The 13,265-nt window shown below is 38.3% G+C and overlaps 1 protein-coding gene across 1 annotated transcript in view; it reads right to left on the bottom strand.

The window, feature by feature from the left end:
• elfn1a (extracellular leucine-rich repeat and fibronectin type III domain containing 1a) overlaps positions 1–5,705 on the bottom strand; it is a 102,737-nt gene extending 97,032 nt beyond the window's left edge. Inside the window, exon 1 of the mRNA XM_055190542.2 lies at positions 5,248–5,705. The gene's annotated coding sequence lies outside the window, so the exon portion shown is untranslated. The remainder of the gene's footprint in view (positions 1–5,247) is intronic.
• Positions 5,706–13,265: the final 7,560 nt, after the last annotated feature.

Here is a 13,265-nt window from a genome sequence, read left to right as displayed (position 1 = left end):
TGGTTCCTTTTTTTCAAAATATGTGTTCTGTGCGTCGAGTGATCCTATGTGCATCACGTGTCTTGTCAGAATAAGTGTCTGCTGCAGACGCGTCTAAAGGGTTTATGATAAAAGAGACGCTCGCGTTTGCCAGATACTCGCATAATCTCATGCGTAATCATAGTTTACTGTTAAAGGAGTGTGTTGCGTGTATTTTGTGAACGTGAGCGTCTCTTTTATCATAAACGGTTTTGACGCATCTGCAGCAGGCACTTATTTTGACAACACACGTGATGCACATGGTTCACATGACACAACAAACACATATTTGAAAAACACAAGCAACACAAATGACACTCCGAACACATATATTGAATTTGCGCCCCTCGGATGAGCAGTCACGAGCCCCCACTGATGTCTACCTATATTAGAACTAGGGCTGTCAAAAGATTAATCGCATACAAAATAAAAGTTTGTTTTTGCATAATATATATGTAAAATAATGTGTAATTATTTTGTGTAAATACACACACATGCATATATGTATTTAACAAACATTTACATAGAAATATGTATTTAAATTTAAATTTATTTTATATTATATGTATAAATAAAAAATATATACATAAACAAAAATGTTCTTAAATGTATACATGTATGTGTATATTTATATAGACGATAATTACACACAACACACACACAAATATATAATGCGCAAAAAAACTTTTATTTTGTATGCGATTAATTGCATAAATCACTTTTGACAGCCCTTATTAGGACCTTATTAAAGGGTACTGCCCCATAAACAGGTAGGGTCAATTTGTGACCATTTTTTCTGACAGTGTAAGGTGTGATGGACTTTGGTGCTTTTATTAAAACAGAAATTTTGTATGTGGACATGTTGTATATGTGAGTGACATGTAAAAATGGCATTCAGGGTGATCAATATTGATTCCGTTAAATACAAAGACACTACTTGCCGTCCCTTCAAATTCTCTGTAATTTTTTTTTTACTTTCTTCAAATCTAATGGAACGAGAATTTATGAAATGTTGAAAAATTGCAATTTTGAAGTGGCTGATTCATTTGAAATCCACAGTCCATGCATCCACTGTATTAATATCCATACTTTGGCAGCAGAACAAGTACACTTGGTCCCGTCTCTGTTTTATATCACGGCATCCTTTCATTATATTGATTGACCGATGCTATGGTTTATGCAGCGGTAGGATTTTATTGACCCTGTAACCCCGACAGCACCGCAATTTAATCGCTATTTGCACTGTATACATATCCTGAGAACAAATAGATAAGGCCAAATGAGAGAGAGAGAGAGAGAAAGAGAGAGAAATGATGGCAGGTAGCATGGACAAAACCATTGTGCATCAGCAACTTTAATGAATTCGCATGCATGGGATATTCATCAAGTCTGGACTCAGGCCTGAAGGTATATACATCCATCCCATTCAGTATCCCAACCTCTAATTACTTTGCACAAGGGATGTCGGGGTAAGAGGAGGGGTGATGTTCAATATCCCTTCTACTCCTGAATGCCTTATCACTAAAGGATTTCGCTCATAATAACAGTGCCAGCAGCAACCTACATATAACTTTCATTAGGTAATTTCTTACAATGGAGATTAATAGGGCAATGTTAGCAAGAAATTCAACTCGAGGTTAGTTCATGCTGTGCATAAGATTCTAATAGTATCTAATGGAGTACAGATTTGCATTAAGCAATCTCAACATGTCTGACTGTGTTATTCACCCACAGTATCAGCCAAGCGTCGCAAACTCGGTGAAAGTTAACATTTTCCACAGTGCTTAGTTGTGTTTAACGCACCTGAAACTGACATGGCATGCTTGAGAGTGGGCCATATACCCGTTTTGGTAATCACTAGCCGTACAGTATAGATAATGACTCCTACAAGCTGCTGATTCAAGGTGAAGCTGTTAATGCCATTTGTATGCTTTCCAAGAGATACAATCGCAACAACTGTGCAATCTTTGCTTTGCTAAATTGAAATAAAACAGCACTCAAGGGCGAAGGCTCTAAGGACATCAGCTCTGTTATTCCAGTCTTATCTGTGAGCTCCAGCCACTTATTTAAAGCTGTGTTGAGACCTCCGGATGCTCACCCAAACCTCCATTTTCTACTTTCTGAACATGCGTTTCAGATTTTAATTACTTGTCGATTGCAAGCCGTCCCAGGGGTTTAACACTTACGGTCAGGATACATTCACAGCCTATCTTCCCGGCAGTGCTAATACTTCCAGCCAAGAGTTATTATGCACCGGATAAAAAAGTGAAATAATACCCCAGGTATTGTACTCGAACTTTCATGTCCACTGCCCTACAGCATTAAGATGTGGGCACATACACAGGGCATGAAGGATGAAGGTTACAGCATCTCCATCAATATACAATCAAAAGGCTGCCATTCGGATTTGTAAACAAGAAACAAAAAGTACACACTTCATATCACAATGAAATCAAAGCCATGTGCCACTTTAGTGCAACAGCCTCTCGAAAGGTTTTCAACAGCACAGACAGCCCCTTTTCTCCCTATTCAACACTGTCTGCCTTAGTAAGAGAATAGTGTGTGAATAGAAATAAGGCCCTTCTAGTATCTAGACATGACACGAATCCACACATTGTAATACCCACTGATCTGTGGCAAGTTATGATATACAATTTTTTTATCTCAGTCATGTAACATACAAGTGCCTAAAGTGTAGCAACATGCATCTTAAAAGTGAATCATTGCTTTCAGATGCATGTTTTATATGAATCTAGACATGAAGGACGTCACTATATAACTTTTATATGACTTCTCGTTGGGTTTTAAAATTGTGTACATCAATCACGTAAATGGCATGTCTCGAAAAAATTATATACCTTATAAACCATTCTTGATGTCCGTTATGAGTGCACATTATTCTGCAGGACACTTGCCAAAGGGGAATCCAAAATTTGCTGAACGTTAATCGTTGTATTGCTTAATGTATTACAGTGGTTTATTTACAAAACCAAACAAGAGTCAGAATGGGCACAGCAACACAAAACTCCCGTCACACCTGTACTTCATATTCTTCTTGCAGAAAAATCTGTGATATGTGTACGTTTTATTCGTATTGTCATCTGTGTTCACTTTTACTGGATTGCCATCCATTCCTGCATCTATCCAAACGTTAGTGGTGCCGTAAAAGCCTTCCACATCAGATATCACCGACAACTGCACTTGTGTTTTATGAGTCTCTATATTGAGTAGGCACAATTTATTGTGTATGTCTTATGAAAGTGCTGCATGCATATACATAAAGCAAGGTATTGCATTACTATAAACGATGCTTTGCTCTATGGTTATATCGACAATGCAAGAGTCGTATCTTCTCTTTACACCCTTCTTGCCATGCATCTCCCTCTATGTCTGTCTATCTGTCCACATCTCTCTCTCTCTCTCTCTCTCTCTCTCTCTCTCTCTCTCTCTCTCTCTCTCTCTATCTCTCTCTCTCTCTCTCTCTCTCTGTATCCACCGCACGATTGCTCTCTCCTCCAGAAAGAGCCTGGTTCAGACACCTTGCATACAAAATAGCTGACTCAATCTTTAAGCTGCATAATCAAGATAAGAGATGGAGAAAGAAGAACAGACCGTGTTTTAGTTTTTCCTCTAATCAGCGTACTCTTTATTAAACCATAGGTTATGTGTAGGTAGATATCTCTCTGAAACGACTGAGATGGATCCTGTTCTCACTAAAGACAGGGTGAAGATTCTCAGTCTGTTTCTAAAGAATGCCTGCAGGTGGTTAATCTGTGTCGATCTGCTGGTAATCGATCTTTTAGCAATGAAAACACGCATTAGGATGATGCTTTGGGCTTCCATAATATTTTGTTGAATAAAAAAAAAAAATTTCTTTGGATCTAAGGATCTATGTCTTTAAGAGCTTTTAAATACCGATGTTTATTGTGAAACTAAAATCCGAACGTGCGTGTTTGACCTGTTAAAGGTGTGCGTCTTTGGAGAGGAATACGCGCTTGGTGCTCCGGTGCTGATTCACTTTTACTGTCGGGGAGAAAGATGAACGAAAACTCTTTCTTTGTCATTGCCAGTACGTTAAATAACCTGTTATGATGTGGATTTTCTCAGGGTGTTAAAAGATTACAAATGCACAGTTTTGTCAGTCAAGGGATAAAACTTTACAACTAGTCATTATGACGCAGTCATGATTGATGCACGCTCTTGCATTCGGGTCGGGATAAAAAAAGTATATAAATAAAATGTAAACAACATTCATTCTTAAAGTTTTACTTACGCACTCCAGCTTGCTTAAATAAGCCAATATTTCATTTTATGACGTATTTGAAAGTAGGTTGTGAGGATCTTCGTTATATATTCAATCTGAGCTTTGATTCCAACTCAATTATTATGTCTCTGAATAATTTATCCCGCTTCAGAGACTTCGAATGATTTCTTAATTTAGCAATCCATAAAGTCTTGCTCTCAGAGACGAACGCGCTGTGCTTATTCAACACTACACAGAATTTGTGATGAATATATACGCTGGAAAACTTTGGGAGCTTAGCCGGTGTAAACGGACATGACAAGCTATGTAAGTGTATTTACCATGCACATATCGTACATATACTCAGGCTGTTTACTAAAATCCTCACGATTGGGGATTTGAAGGGGTCTATCAGTTGTTATTTGTATGGCTGAAGGCGAACTCTAGCGGCAAACGCGACCTGTCCGCTGTCCATGGTCCTGAAAGCTTTGGCGATATTCCGGGGATGTTGGCGGTGCCGTGGAGTCTCACATCGCAAGAAAGACACATTAAATCCCGGAACATCTCTTATTGACACGCTTCACAGTTTAACAAATCCATTAACTAACTGTTAATAGAGATATTTATTCGTTACTTTGATAACGTAGCCTATATTATACCACAATTTATTTTACGCACAACGTCCGATTATTCCAAAAAAGAAACGCGCTTCCAAACCTCTCTTTCCCGTTTAGTTTTGCGTGAATGTATACTGCGCATTTCAAGTCCGTTTATGGTTAAACTCCACACATTAAACGATCCGCTTATAAGTTGGACAAGTCCGACAGAAGCATTTGTTGCAATAGCCACTTGCATTCACAACATATTCAGTTTCATACTACACTTCCGATCCTTTCAAATCTCGTCTAACAACATCAACCTCACATTTATCGACGTCTTTCCGTGGATACGACAAAGCTACATTCCGAAACATTTTATCCACTTACCTCTGTCGAAGCAAGAGCCCTGTAGTCTCTCCGTAAGCAAAACCGGGGTCCCTATGTCACCATGAACCCTTTGACATTTTGTAAGAGGCAGTAGATATCGGACGGGGAAAACACAAGGTTCCTCTTGGCCCGGGAATACAAAGAGCTGCAGCTCCTCACTGCGTCAAGCGCGATCCTCAAAGATCCATTAAAGAGCGAGTGATTAATTCAAGGCAGAGCCTTTATGTATTCCGCACAGACAGACAGAGCACATGGCTGAAGTTCCCCTACACCACAGTACTGTCTGTTATAACGCGAGCCCACAGCAAGTTATAACTGTTGCCCGTGATTTAAGAGTTGGGTTATGGAGTGGAGCACCGCTCGTGCACGAGTCCGACTGGAGCAAAGTTAAATCTCATAATAAGATTGCTGGTTACTGCGAGGCTATAAATGGTGTGGGTTCAACACCGAGGGCAAGAGGGTTGTGTGCCACGTGAGGGGACTCTGTAGTTCAATATGTAAAATGTTAACACGTCACTGTATACTGTAAACAACTTAACCTGGAACTTTCTTTCATTTTGTATGGTATTTCTGAAGCTTAACTGAAAGGTTGTGGGTTTGATTCACAACACTCTAAATTCTGCTGGGTTATTTTTAAACCAATGCTAGGTAAATATTGGCCAGAACACATGCTGGGTTATAAACAAACCTATGCTGGGTTGTTGTTAAAAAAAAACATTTATTTAATAACCCAACATTTAGAGTGAATAAACACAAATACTGATTTTTGCCTTGCCTTGGATAGAATGCATACATGTAAAATGTAATTGTATAATATAAATTGTAGTGATGTTATAAAATAAAAATGACAATTACATGTATGTGCATCATTGCAGAAATATCATTTTAAGATTCTATGCCGGTTCAGAAGTGGAAAAAGGAAAACAAGTCTGGCAACATTTGATATTGACTTTCCAGACACTTGGGAACGACAGATATCCACTGCATCCTCCGGATGCACTCAGTCACAATTTAAAGCTGGTAAACTTTTTGAGGTACGATTGACAACCATTCTTCATACTTTGTAAGCTTGTCTCTCTGGAGGCAGCACTCGGAGAAGGGGGCAGGGGTCCAGGAGAGAGCTGTGGGCTGCTGCCTAAGTGTTTGGCACAGGAAAGATGCATTGTGGAGGCTGAGGTTCCCTACAGCAGCACTCATAAAGAGGCATGCAGGCACTGAGTGGGCATCAGTCTGTAGAGAGGTGCTGGTAGAGCGGCCGGTTTGTGCGTTTGCCTCTGAGTGCTGTGAAGCAGGAAGCCTGCTGAGGATCACCGGTCGCACAGCTGCGGGGCTGGGGCTGTCAGCACTGAATGCTCATTAGAGTGGGCACGCTGATGTGACGTTGGAAGGTTAAATGCTTGCTATTCCTGTTGCAGGTAGCAGTCAATCATGCAAAATCAAACGGGGGACAGGACGGGGGATTGCAATGGAAAATTGATCCCTTGGTGAAGTGCAACACTGTGTCGCAGAGAATCCGTTAAGCTGTGTTTCGTGTCATATGATTTTGAACTTTGGTTAAAATGCACATGTTGTTTTCAAGATATTCTGTAAGTGAATGTTACTTTACTCCAATGTTTAGGAAGGTTAACAAGTCTATCATTTGTATTTGTGCCAATGAATTGGTAAATTCTTGGAAAAACTTTAACACAAGGTTTTACCTAGTTGAGCATAGAGTTTCCACTCCTTTTTCCTGTCACTACCCTTTCAAACATACACCTTTGTACCTAAAGTTCATTTTAGTACCTTCGAGGTACATATTGGTACCAAAGGGTGCACATTAGTACCTAAAAGGTACATATTGGTACTGTATGTTATATAAATATAAAATTATGTACATATACTGTTAGACTTCACTGTAATTTTCTACAGTTACTTACCACAAAATGCCCAGTAAAATACCATCATTTTCTTTTCCAGTTCATTACTGTAATATGGATTGCATTATGAGTATTAACATTTCATTTACAGTGATTTACTGTATTTTTGGAATTTGCGGTAGACTGCTGTAAAACAACAGCAGTAGTGCTACTGTAGTTGAATAAAACAGTGTTATAGAAGCATATAAAATGGAAAAAAAATCTCTCTGAAATGAAATACATTTTATTTTTTATGCTTTTAACTAAGAAAAAAACCCAAGGTTTTGTCGGAGGAGACCAGAAGCGTGACAGAATAAAAGGAAGGATGAGGATCAATATTGGGCCAGCGTTCGCTCGCTGGCGTTAACTAGAGGAGGAGGGTGTAATCTTTTTTGAACATGAATTTTGCTGGAGGCTACTTGGGGAGTGTAGCGAGTAACATTTATCAAGTGACTCTGTGGCAGTGTTACAGACCGACGACACGGGCCACCCGGGTTTGATTCCCCTTTAAGGATATATATATTTTTAAACTAGGTTACATTAAGGGTATTATACTGTAAAATGAAACTGCAGTAAGGGCATCATACTGTAAAAAACATGTACAGTTATGGTACTGTAATGGGGCAGTTACAGTAACTCACTGGCAACACGTTGCCAGTGAGTTACCGCATTTATACAATAAAAAGTCTAACAGTGTAGTCACGTAAATTTTTGATTCTTTTCCGTGACACTGTCACGTTTTTCTGCATTTATACGTGACCGTATCACGCATTTCTGTTTACGTGTCCCTGTCACGAATTGGTTACTCAACTGCTTTTTCCTATTTTTAAACCATTGTTGCTTCGGTTTAGGGTTAGATTTGGTGTTTGCTTTAGAGTGTCACTTTAAGTATTGGTTTATATATTTTTTCAGATTTATTTTTTTATATTTTCTAATTTTTAACCATTGTCGCTTGGCGTTAGGGTTAGAGTTGGGTTTGGGTAAGGATGTCCTTTGATGTAAATCTAACCCTAAACCGAAGCTACAATGGTAAGAAATTTTGAAAAAACAGTTCAGTAACCAAGACGTGACAGGGACACGTAAACAGAAATGCGTGATACGGTCACATATAAACGTGGAAAAACGTAACAATGTCACGGAAAATAATAAAAAATGTACGTGACTATAGGTACGTAATTTCGTGATACTGGGTTGCCATATCTGTACCTACATGGTACATATAAGTATATTTTAATGGTACTGGCCTATTGGCAACTTGAAACCATTTTTTTTTTTCATTTTTCTGCATTATGTGGAGTTAAAGCCAAAAGACAAGAAAGGTTTAAAATTAAACTTACTGGTAGCATTTCTGTATAGATTCAGAAATCTTTAAATGCATTTTAGATGTTACGTGGTGGGATTTTAAAGCATAAACATATTACACGGCAACTAAAAGCCTTAAATCAGTTTGACACAGATTGGAAACCACAGGTAGCTTTTTAAAACTAGAAATGGCAAGTCAGATAAAACTGACTGATTAAAACTGATGCCAATGTTGGAGGGATAATATGCACAAAGACAGACAGTAAATTGCCCATTCACCAATAATCAGTCTACAAATAATAAATATGAGATTGTATTAAATTGGCGCTGAGCTTTCTAAACCGAGCCTAAATATTTTAAGTAGCTGTCCGTATTATCGAGAGGGGATTCTAATGTCTGTAAATGGGTTTTGCGGAGACGAGAAGACAGTCTGTGAGGTGAATTATTTGCTGTGATTTATTCAAATCCTCCATTTATTTGCTAAGCCTATTAAATGGCAGGGAGAAAGAGGAGGCTAGTTATAATTCTGAAGAGGAAATGTTTGGTGGCAGTCGATATAATGGAGCATCTGCCACCCCTGAACACGGCAGATCCATCTTAACATCTGGACTGTGGGACAGATGCCTGCAGCAATCGTCCTATTGGAGGGGCTCTTTCAGAAAGATGAGATACTATTAGGTCTAGGTTTTTTATTTTCAAATGCCTGCTTTAAGTGCCTAGCGGTAAGCCATTTGTTTAAGTGCCTCAACATTTTTCGTTCATAGCAGATGTGGGTGATTGCCGTTAGTGGTTAGTGTCATAGTCATTGATTACAGATTTCCCTACCGTATGGGATTTTTCCTGTTGGTTTTTTATATGGGGAAATTTCATAATAATTTCCATATGTTGTCTATTAAGATGAGTCTTTCGGAGGGTTACACTTTATTTTACGGTGTCCTTGTTACAGTGTAATTATACATTTAAGTACTGAGTAATAATGGTTAACAACATGTACTTATAGGGTTAGGGTTTGGTTTAGGGTCAGTTGCATGTAATTATGCATAGTTTACTAGTAATTACACGTAACAGATAAAAAACACTATAAAATCGACTTGTTTGCATTATTATTATTTTATGTTTTTCTATTCTCAGGTATTATTGACAAAATTGCATTCGGCAAATGTTTAGACTCCAACTACAGTATGCTGCATTCAGTAGGTTGAAGTCTCTGGCACTGAGGTCCCTTTTATGTCTATCTTTCTTAAATGTTCATATTACTCCATGAATCTATGGCAAAGTGCATCCCATTCCCAGCCATTGTATTCTGAATAACCATGTGAAAAATTGTGAGTTGTCTTTGATAAGTGGTTTGTCGTGCCACTCCCTCCGGATTTAAATGTCTCATGAATAATGCAACAGCATGACAGCCTGCACAACAGTTAAGGTGGAATATACGATGGTGAATACGTACCATTCCCTGTGTTTCATCGGCGAAACTGTGAGATTGCGACAAGAAGCATGTCACAGCAAAAAGATTAAAAAATCAATGCTTTTGCTAACAAGTACATGGCTAGGTTATTGTGTCTATAGATGTAAATCAAAAGCAACAGCCTTACTTTTGAAAAATGTACTCTGTAAATTGCATTTTGTTTTAACAATAGGAGAGAGAAACCTTTCCAGAGTGGTCTTTTGCGATGTGATGTGCTGTCATTTACATAAACATGCCGATTTCACTGTCTGAGGTAACAGCAGTTCATTACGTAGGAGTCGCATTTGCATAGATCTGAATATGCAGTGACACTGGACAAGGTTGGCTCAGCCTGTGCTTCTTTTGAAACTGTTAAGTACAAATCTCTGTGTAAATTGGTGTAGCTTATCCACTTCTCGAATCTCACAGTTGGGCCATTTTGTGCTTTGATTAAAAATTTATAAAGGGAGCTTTAGAAATAAACTCAGAGCACGAACTGTACTAGACTGTAAAAAATATCTTTACATATCTTTACTTTAGTTACTTTAACTTAACTTGCTTTTATAAGTTAAGTCAATTTATCACAAGTCAAAACTTAAATTAGAGGGCTGAATTGACTTTGCATAACACTGCAGGGCACTCCTCTAAAAGAGATTTTTAATCTCAGTGAGATCTTTAATTCAACTCAATTCAATTCAATTTTATTTATATAGTGCTTTTCACAATTATTTAATTGTTTCAAAGCAGCTTTACATTAATAAAAGCAGGAAAAAACAAAGGTATAACAAAAGTAGGATAGTACAGCGCCTAAAAAATTAAACTGTACTAGTGAGCAGAGTAATAATGTACGTATAGACGGTTTGATTGGACGCACATGCGCTGACGCAATACACGTATGGTTCCGAACTTTACTTACGGTTTCGTTTTTTTTAATGGTCTGACAGTTGCTAAACAGATCTTTTGAACAAATGCTTCATCGAAAATAACAAATGTTTTGGTTTTTTGCTTGTTATATAAATTAAATATGTTTAAAGAACTTTGTTGTAATTTATTCTTAGCGGAGTTTACCGGAAGTTACGTGCAGACCACGACAGCCGCTTGTTTATGTTGTTACTGCTGAAACCGTCTATAGAAGAGAGTTCTAAGTTAAACCAATGGCAGCTGACTCAGAGGTTGAAAAAGCTCCTAGGAGAAAGAAAAAAAACTAAATTTATAAGGAGCAAAAAGTCCTATGGAGGAATAAACCTTGAGAGAGAGCCAGACATAGATAAAGGATATTCTACATATTACATTACTATATAATAAATGTTATGGGAGTTAGAGTTAGTTATATATAATAATGTTCTTACTCCCATAACATTACATTTATATATAGTTGATTAAATGGGAAGTGCTCTGTGGTCACTGGGCAGACATCGTCTGGGCATCACGTTGAAGGAAGGCCAGACAGTAGATCAATTGTGTGATGAGGTTCACGGCAGCAGGAACTGGCTCTGTTAGTCTCAGTGTCCTCGGGTTCAAGGACAAGACAGGAAAAGAGAAACAAAATCCTATTAGTGTAGGGGTCGCTCATACAGTATAATGGTTGAATATCTGCTCGGTTCCGGACAAGCTAACTATTGCGGCATAAGTATTTAGAAAAATATAGAGCTGCTCTGAGAAACAGCCAATCAGAGCAGAGCTCAACATTATTATGCATGACCCTTTCAAATATGGTAATAATAGACCATTTCATTTTAAGGGCAAATCCTAAGGTAGGTAAATAATTTGCTTTTGGATTTTTTATTCTAGAAGTAACACAGCCTAAAGATATTAATTTATCATTCTAGCACCAATATGCCACCGATTTGGACATCTGTGGGCAGAGAAAATAACTTTTATTGTCTCGTGATACTCTTGACCAAAGGGCAAGGAGCTTTGCCAGACATCTGATTGAGTCGCTGCTATATTCAGATCATGAGAGGACTGGCTCAGACATACAGTATCATCACATTCACTCGAGTCTTCATTTTCAGCACATCTTCCTGAAGCACCTGTTAGGAGGCTTGGTAATATGTGGTGCACCCATAGCTTGGAGCAATTCATTTTGCACCTTTCTATTTTGATACCAAGATTTCAGGGCTGAGAGAGAAACGGGAAAGACACAGTCAGAGACACATATATACAGAAGGGTCTAGTTGACACTTTAATTTAAGCTACAAAAAGTCATTGAACATTTCCGCCAGAGAAAAAATCCACATATTGATCCCTTGTGTGATTTTATATGGGATGAGCTGTCTTAATAAAACCTGCTATCAAACAACTTTTAGCTTAATGTGGAAATAGTAAAAAACAAGCACAAAAACAACTTAGGAACAATTCATATTGACATCCTAATGAATGTATGCTTGTGTGGTTTTATTGTGGTTCTTGTTTACCCAACAGCTATTGCAATAACATTAAAATTTTCATTTAGAGGAGATAATTGGAACACAAAATCTTTTTGTTCAAAACTACCACTATAAAAACAAGCATTTGTCCAATTTTTAGTGTGAGCCACCGTGACAACTTCCCCACCTGACAACTGTTCACCCTACTACAGAATACAGTACTATGCACACGTACACGCCGCATTCGCTCGGTGACTGCTCTCGGCCTGACTGCTGGAATAAACAAACCACCTCTAAAACACTAAAAGCTTTACAAAAGAGCTATATCTTCTCTGCCAACCGTGACATGCCTCCTTGCCCCCAGACTGCGGAAAAAAGGCCTTTATTTGTACTGGTATAGTATACTGACGTATGTACTTTCAATCTGCTGCAGCCGTCCAAAGCCCAAGCTGGGTTTATCTCCCTGAGGAGTGCCTGTCTTGACTTAGATTGATACACTTTAGAGGAACAAGCATGCGGGTTTATTTGGACAGTGGAGGCATGACATGCATAATTAAAATTGGCTAAGTGCCTCTGCGCCCGGTTTGGGTCATTTTTTGCCAACTTGCTCCTTCTCCATCAACTAAAAAGGAAACAAAATATCTTCAGTCCCATTAAAGCTATTGGCTCGCATGTATACAGTGCCTGCATCGGCTCTGTTTTTACTGTTTCCATTCAATCTTTATTCAATGAAAGTGCATGTTTTTTCTCTTCATTGTTTGCAATTCTCAGCATTGACACTTTTATTTATGGCCCTAAGAATGATCTGACGAATGGCTGCTCATATGCAGTTTTCTAATATGCTCTGGCTATCTGAACAGCAGTTAGTGATATAATGCTACATATGAATCTTAAATCTGCATTATGTAGAGGTGAAGTGATGAAGAATGAGACTGGACGAAGTCAAACTGGGTTTGCATACACTGTAAAAAATTGCTGTAGTTATGCAGGTGTTTGCCAGTAACT

This window comes from Misgurnus anguillicaudatus, chromosome 19 (assembly GCF_027580225.2).
Source record: "Misgurnus anguillicaudatus chromosome 19, ASM2758022v2, whole genome shotgun sequence".
NCBI lineage: Eukaryota > Metazoa > Chordata > Actinopteri > Cypriniformes > Cobitidae > Misgurnus > Misgurnus anguillicaudatus.
Note: the sequence above shows the minus strand (reverse complement) of the source record. Positions and strands in the feature narration are given on the sequence as shown.